This window comes from Coregonus clupeaformis, unplaced genomic scaffold (assembly GCF_020615455.1).
Source record: "Coregonus clupeaformis isolate EN_2021a unplaced genomic scaffold, ASM2061545v1 scaf2359, whole genome shotgun sequence".
Classification (NCBI taxonomy): domain Eukaryota; kingdom Metazoa; phylum Chordata; class Actinopteri; order Salmoniformes; family Salmonidae; genus Coregonus; species Coregonus clupeaformis.
Genome location: NW_025535813.1, coordinates 9,363 through 18,724, shown reverse-complemented (window position 1 = coordinate 18,724; position 9,362 = coordinate 9,363).

The following is a 9,362-nucleotide window of genomic DNA, read 5'->3' as shown; positions in this document are numbered from 1 at the left end:
GCTCAGCTGGTAGAGCACGGCGCTTGTAACACCAAGGTAGTGGGTTCGATCCCCGGGACCACCCATACGTAAAAATGTATGCGCACATGACTGTAAGTCGCTTTCGATAAAAGCGTCTGCTAAATCGCATATTATTATGTCTTACAAAAGTTCTGAACCTTTCTATTCTCATTGTTTCTACAGATTGTAAATTGAAAAAAAACATTTTTGCTAAAAGTATTATTATATTATTGATCGATTGACTATGACTTTTCAGATCACCCAGTAGTGCTATCTGCAGGGTTAGCTCCAGGTAAATATTGCAATCCTTTAGCCATTCCTGGACCTGTGTCCAAAAACAAGCTACAAATAGACAGAACCAAAACAAATGATCTAATGATTCTGTCTCTTCGCAGACAGTTGGGTAGATATGAGAGGACAGGAAGGGTGACTGGGACATGGTTGAGGAAAACAACCCTCTGTATGATTAAAGAATGGTCCCTCCTCATCCCTACGTCCCCCAGAGCACCACAGTTCAGCCTCAAACCCTGTCTGTCCCCAATGGCACCCTGTTCCCTATGGGAAACCCTATGGCCCATGGTCCAAACTACTACACTACCTAGGGAATAGGCCAGAGAGCCAATAGAGAGGCCAGAACAGGGAACACAGTGAAGTCAGGTGGTCATCTGTCTTACAGTGGCATTCATCATGTCAACACTGATCACACTGACTCTGGTCCCACACTGCTATTCATCATGTCAACACTGATCACACTGCCTCTGGTCCCACACTGCTATTCATCATGTCAACACTGACTCTGGTCCCACACTGCTATTCATCATGTCAACACTGACTCTGGTCCCACACTGCTATTCATCATGTCAACACTGACTCTGGTCCCACACTGCTATTCATCATGTCAACACTGACTCTGGTCCCACACTGCTATTCATCATGTCAACACTGACTCTGGTCCCACACTGCTATTCATCATGTCAACACTGACTCTGGTCCCACACTGCTATTCATCATGTCAACACTGACTCTGGTCCCACACTGCTATTCATCATGTCAACACTGACTCTGGTCCCACACTGCTATTCATCATGTCAACACTGACTCTGGTCCCACACTGCTATTCATCATGTCAACACTGACTCTGGTCCCACACTGCTATTCATCATGTCAACACTGACTCTGGTCCCACACTGCTATTCATCATGTCAACACTGACTCTGGTCCCACACTGCTATTCATCATGTCAACACTGACTCTGGTCCCACACTGCTATTCATCATGTCAACACTGACTCTGGTCCCACACTGCTATTCATCATGTCAACACTGATCACACTGACTCTGGTCCCACACTGCTATTCATCATGTCAACACTGACTCTGGTCCCACACTGCTATTCATCATGTCAACACTGACTCTGGTCCCACACTGCTATTCATCATGTCAACACTGACTCTGGTCCCACACTGCTATTCATCATGTCAACACTGACTCTGGTCCCACACTGCTATTCATCATGTCAACACTGACTCTGGTCCCACACTGCTATTCATCATGTCAACACTGACTCTGGTCCCACACTGCTATTCATCATGTCAACACTGACTCTGGTCCCACACTGCTATTCATCATGTCAACACTGACTCTGGTCCCACACTGCTATTCATCATGTCAACACTGACTCTGGTCCCACACTGCTATTCATCATGTCAACACTGACTCTGGTCCCACACTGCTATTCATCATGTCAACACTGACTCTGGTCCCACACTGCTATTCATCATGTCAACACTGACTCTGGTCCCACACTGCTATTCATCATGTCAACACTGACTCTGGTCCCACACTGCTATTCATCATGTCAACACTGACTCTGGTCCCACACTGCTATTCATCATGTCAACACTGACTCTGGTCCCACACTGCTATTCATCATGTCAACACTGATCCACACTGACTCTGGTCCCACACTGCTATTCATCATGTCAACACTGACTCTGGTCCCACACTGCTATTCATCATGTCAACACTGACTCTGGTCCCACACTGCTATTCATCATGTCAACACTGACTCTGGTCCCACACTGCTATTCATCATGTCAACACTGACTCTGGTCCCACACTGCTATTCATCATGTCAACACTGAACTCTGGTCCCACACTGCTATTCATCATGTCAACACTGACTCTGGTCCCACACTGCTATTCATCATGTCAACACTGACTCTGGTCCCACACTGCTATTCATCATGTCAACACTGACTCTGGTCCCACACTGCTATTCATCATGTCAACACTGACTCTGGTCCCACACTGCTATTCATCATGTCAACACTGACTCTGGTCCCACACTGCTATTCATCATGTCAACACTGACTCTGGTCCCACACTGCTATTCATCATGTCAACACTGACTCTGGTCCCACACTGCTATTCATCATGTCAACACTGACCTACTCTGGTCCCACACTGCTATTCATCATGTCAACACTGACTCTGGTCCCACACTGCTATTCATCATGTCAACACTGATCACACTGACTCTGGTCCCACACTGCTATTCATCATGTCAACACTGACTCTGGTCCCACACTGCTATTCATCATGTCAACACTGACTCTGGTCCCACACTGCTATTCATCATGTCAACACTGATCACACTGACTCTGGTCCCACACTGCTATTCATCATGTCAACACTGACTCTGGTCCCACACTGCTATTCATCATGTCAACACTGACTCTGGTCCCACACTGCTATTCATCATGTCAACACTGACTCTGGTCCCACACTGCTATTCATCATGTCAACACTGACTCTGGTCCCACACTGCTATTCATCATGTCAACACTGCCTCTGGTCCCACACTGCTATTCATCATGTCAACACTGACTCTGGTCCCACACTGCTATTCATCATGTCAACACTGACTCTGGTCCCACACTGCTATTCATCATGTCAACACTGACACACCTCTGGTCCCACACTGCTATTCATCATGTCAACACTGACCACTCTGGTCCCACACTGCTATTCATCATGTCAACACTGACTCTGGTCCCACACTGCTATTCATCATGTCAACACTGACTCTGGTCCCACACTGCTATTCATCATGTCAACACTGACTCTGGTCCCACACTGCTATTCATCATGTCAACACTGATCCACTGTCTGGTCCCACACTGCTATTCATCATGTCAACACTGAACTCTGGTCCCACACTGCTATTCATCATGTCAACACTGACTCTGGTCCCACACTGCTATTCATCATGTCAACACTGACCCTCTGGTCCCACACTGCTATTCATCATGTCAACACTGACTCTGGTCCCACACTGCTATTCATCATGTCAACACTGACTTCTGGTCCCACACTGCTATTCATCATGTCAACACTGACCACTGACTCTGGTCCCACACTGCTATTCATCATGTCAACACTGACTCTGGTCCCACACTGCTATTCATCATGTCAACACTGACTCTGGTCCCACACTGCTATTCATCATGTCAACACTGACCTCTGGTCCCACACTGCTATTCATCATGTCAACACTGACTCTGGTCCCACACTGCTATTCATCATGTCAACACTGACTCTGGTCCCACACTGCTATTCATCATGTCAACACTGACTCTGGTCCCACACTGCTATTCATCATGTCAACACTGACTCTGGTCCCACACTGCTATTCATCATGTCAACACTGACTCTGGTCCCACACTGCTATTCATCATGTCAACACTGACTCTGGTCCCACACTGCTATTCATCATGTCAACACTGAACTCTGGTCCCACACTGCTATTCATCATGTCAACACTGACTCTGGTCCCACACTGCTATTCATCATGTCAACACTGACTCTGGTCCCACACTGCTATTCATCATGTCAACACTGATCACACGACTCTGGTCCCACACTGCTATTCATCATGTCAACACTGACTCTGGTCCCACACTGCTATTCATCATGTCAACACTGACTCTGGTCCCACACTGCTATTCATCATGTCAACACTGACTCTGGTCCCACACTGCTATTCATCATGTCAACACTGACTCTGGTCCCACACTGCTATTCATCATGTCAACACTGACTCTGGTCCCACACTGCTATTCATCATGTCAACACTGACTCTGGTCCCACACTGCTATTCATCATGTCAACACTGACCACTCTGGTCCCACACTGCTATTCATCATGTCAACACTGACTCTGGTCCCACACTGCTATTCATCATGTCAACACTGACTCTGGTCCCACACTGCTATTCATCATGTCAACACTGACTCTGGTCCCACACTGCTATTCATCATGTCAACACTGACTCTGGTCCCACACTGCTATTCATCATGTCAACACTGACTCTGGTCCCACACTGCTATTCATCATGTCAACACTGACTCTGGTCCCACACTGCTATTCATCATGTCAACACTGACTCTGGTCCCACACTGCTATTCATCATGTCAACACTGACTCTGGTCCCACACTGCTATTCATCATGTCAACACTGACTCTGGTCCCACACTGCTATTCATCATGTCAACACTGACTCTGGTCCCACACTGCTATTCATCATGTCAACACTGACTCTGGTCCCACACTGCTATTCATCATGTCAACACTGACTCTGGTCCCACACTGCTATTCATCATGTCAACACTGACTCTGGTCCCACACTGCTATTCATCATGTCAACACTGACCTCTGGTCCCACACTGCTATTCATCATGTCAACACTGACTCTGGTCCCACACTGCTATTCATCATGTCAACACTGATCACACTGACTCTGGTCCCACACTGCTATTCATCATGTCAACACTGACTCTGGTCCCACACTGCTATTCATCATGTCAACACTGACTCTGGTCCCACACTGCTATTCATCATGTCAACACTGACTCTGGTCCCACACTGCTATTCATCATGTCAACACTGACTCTGGTCCCACACTGCTATTCATCATGTCAACACTGACTCTGGTCCCACACTGCTATTCATCATGTCAACACTGATCTCTGGTCCCACACTGCTATTCATCATGTCAACACTGACCACTCTGGTCCCACACTGCTATTCATCATGTCAACACTGACTCTGGTCCCACACTGCTATTCATCATGTCAACACTGACTCTGGTCCCACACTGCTATTCATCATGTCAACACTGACTCTGGTCCCACACTGCTATTCATCATGTCAACACTGACCCTCTGGTCCCACACTGCTATTCATCATGTCAACACTGACTCTGGTCCCACACTGCTATTCATCATGTCAACACTGACTCTGGTCCCACACTGCTATTCATCATGTCAACACTGACTCTGGTCCCACACTGCTATTCATCATGTCAACACTGACTCTGGTCCCACACTGCTATTCATCATGTCAACACTGACTCTGGTCCCACACTGCTATTCATCATGTCAACACTGACTCTGGTCCCACACTGCTATTCATCATGTCAACACTGACTCTGGTCCCACACTGCTATTCATCATGTCAACACTGACTCTGGTCCCACACTGCTATTCATCATGTCAACACTGACTCTGGTCCCACACTGCTATTCATCATGTCAACACTGACTCTGGTCCCACACTGCTATTCATCATGTCAACACTGACTCTGGTCCCACACTGCTATTCATCATGTCAACACTGAACTCTGGTCCCACACTGCTATTCATCATGTCAACACTGACTCTGGTCCCACACTGCTATTCATCATGTCAACACTGACTCTGGTCCCACACTGCTATTCATCATGTCAACACTGACTCTGGTCCCACACTGCTATTCATCATGTCAACACTGACTCTGGTCCCACACTGCTATTCATCATGTCAACACTGACTCTGGTCCCACACTGCTATTCATCATGTCAACACTGACACTCTGGTCCCACACTGCTATTCATCATGTCAACACTGACTCTGGTCCCACACTGCTATTCATCATGTCAACACTGACTCTGGTCCCACACTGCTATTCATCATGTCAACACTGATCCTACTCTGGTCCCACACTGCTATTCATCATGTCAACACTGACTCTGGTCCCACACTGCTATTCATCATGTCAACACTGACTCTGGTCCCACACTGCTATTCATCATGTCAACACTGACTCTGGTCCCACACTGCTATTCATCATGTCAACACTGACTCTGGTCCCACACTGCTATTCATCATGTCAACACTGACTCTGGTCCCACACTGCTATTCATCATGTCAACACTGACCCACTCTGGTCCCACACTGCTATTCATCATGTCAACACTGACTCTGGTCCCACACTGCTATTCATCATGTCAACACTGACTCTGGTCCCACACTGCTATTCATCATGTCAACACTGACTCTGGTCCCACACTGCTATTCATCATGTCAACACTGATCAGACTCTGGTCCCACACTGCTATTCATCATGTCAACACTGACTCTGGTCCCACACTGCTATTCATCATGTCAACACTGACTCTGGTCCCACACTGCTATTCATCATGTCAACACTGATCACACTGACTCTGGTCCCACACTGCTATTCATCATGTCAACACTGACTCTGGTCCCACACTGCTATTCATCATGTCAACACTGACTCTGGTCCCACACTGCTATTCATCATGTCAACACTGACTCTGGTCCCACACTGCTATTCATCATGTCAACACTGACTCTGGTCCCACACTGCTATTCATCATGTCAACACTGACCACTCTGGTCCCACACTGCTATTCATCATGTCAACACTGACTCTGGTCCCACACTGCTATTCATCATGTCAACACTGACTCTGGTCCCACACTGCTATTCATCATGTCAACACTGACTACTCTGGTCCCACACTGCTATTCATCATGTCAACACTGACTCTGGTCCCACACTGCTATTCATCATGTCAACACTGACTCTGGTCCCACACTGCTATTCATCATGTCAACACTGACTCTGGTCCCACACTGCTATTCATCATGTCAACACTGACTCTGGTCCCACACTGCTATTCATCATGTCAACACTGACTCTGGTCCCACACTGCTATTCATCATGTCAACACTGACTCTGGTCCCACACTGCTATTCATCATGTCAACACTGATCACACTGACTCTGGTCCCACACTGCTATTCATCATGTCAACACTGACTCTGGTCCCACACTGCTATTCATCATGTCAACACTGACTCTGGTCCCACACTGCTATTCATCATGTCAACACTGACTCTGGTCCCACACTGCTATTCATCATGTCAACACTGACTCTGGTCCCACACTGCTATTCATCATGTCAACACTGACTCTGGTCCCACACTGCTATTCATCATGTCAACACTGACTCTGGTCCCACACTGCTATTCATCATGTCAACACTGACTCTGGTCCCACACTGCTATTCATCATGTCAACACTGACTCTGGTCCCACACTGCTATTCATCATGTCAACACTGACTCTGGTCCCACACTGCTATTCATCATGTCAACACTGACTTCTGGTCCCACACTGCTATTCATCATGTCAACACTGACTCTGGTCCCACACTGCTATTCATCATGTCAACACTGACTCTGGTCCCACACTGCTATTCATCATGTCAACACTGACTCTGGTCCCACACTGCTATTCATCATGTCAACACTGACTCTGGTCCCACACTGCTATTCATCATGTCAACACTGACTCTGGTCCCACACTGCTATTCATCATGTCAACACTGACTCTGGTCCCACACTGCTATTCATCATGTCAACACTGACTCTGGTCCCACACTGCTATTCATCATGTCAACACTGACTCTGGTCCCACACTGCTATTCATCATGTCAACACTGACTCTGGTCCCACACTGCTATTCATCATGTCAACACTGACTCTGGTCCCACACTGCTATTCATCATGTCAACACTGACCACTCTGGTCCCACACTGCTATTCATCATGTCAACACTGACTCTGGTCCCACACTGCTATTCATCATGTCAACACTGACTCTGTCACACTGACTCTGGTCCCACACTGCTATTCATCATGTCAACACTGACTCTGGTCCCACACTGCTATTCATCATGTCAACACTGATCACGACTCTGGTCCCACACTGCTATTCATCATGTCAACACTGACTCTGGTCCCACACTGCTATTCATCATGTCAACACTGACTCTGGTCCCACACTGCTATTCATCATGTCAACACTGACTCTGGTCCCACACTGCTATTCATCATGTCAACACTGACTCTGGTCCCACACTGCTATTCATCATGTCAACACTGACTCTGGTCCCACACTGCTATTCATCATGTCAACACTGACTCTGGTCCCACACTGCTATTCATCATGTCAACACTGACTCTGGTCCCACACTGCTATTCATCATGTCAACACTGATCACTGACTCTGGTCCCACACTGCTATTCATCATGTCAACACTGACTCTGGTCCCACACTGCTATTCATCATGTCAACACTGACTCTGGTCCCACACTGCTATTCATCATGTCAACACTGACTCTGGTCCCACACTGCTATTCATCATGTCAACACTGACTCTGGTCCCACACTGCTATTCATCATGTCAACACTGAACGACTCTGGTCCCACACTGCTATTCATCATGTCAACACTGACTCTGGTCCCACACTGCTATTCATCATGTCAACACTGACTCTGGTCCCACACTGCTATTCATCATGTCAACACTGACTCTGGTCCCACACTGCTATTCATCATGTCAACACTGACCACTCTGGTCCCACACTGCTATTCATCATGTCAACACTGACCGACTCTGGTCCCACACTGCTATTCATCATGTCAACACTGACTCTGGTCCCACACTGCTATTCATCATGTCAACACTGACTCTGGTCCCACACTGCTATTCATCATGTCAACACTGACTCTGGTCCCACACTGCTATTCATCATGTCAACACTGACTCTGGTCCCACACTGCTATTCATCATGTCAACACTGACTCTGGTCCCACACTGCTATTCATCATGTCAACACTGACTCTGGTCCCACACTGCTATTCATCATGTCAACACTGACTCTGGTCCCACACTGCTATTCATCATGTCAACACTGCCTCTGGTCCCACACTGCTATTCATCATGTCAACACTGACTCTGGTCCCACACTGCTATTCATCATGTCAACACTGACTCTGGTCCCACACTGCTATTCATCATGTCAACACTGACTCTGGTCCCACACTGCTATTCATCATGTCAACACTGACTCTGGTCCCACACTGCTATTCATCATGTCAACACTGACTCTGGTCCCACACTGCTATTCATCATGTCAACACTGACCTCTGGTCCCACACTGCTATTCATCATG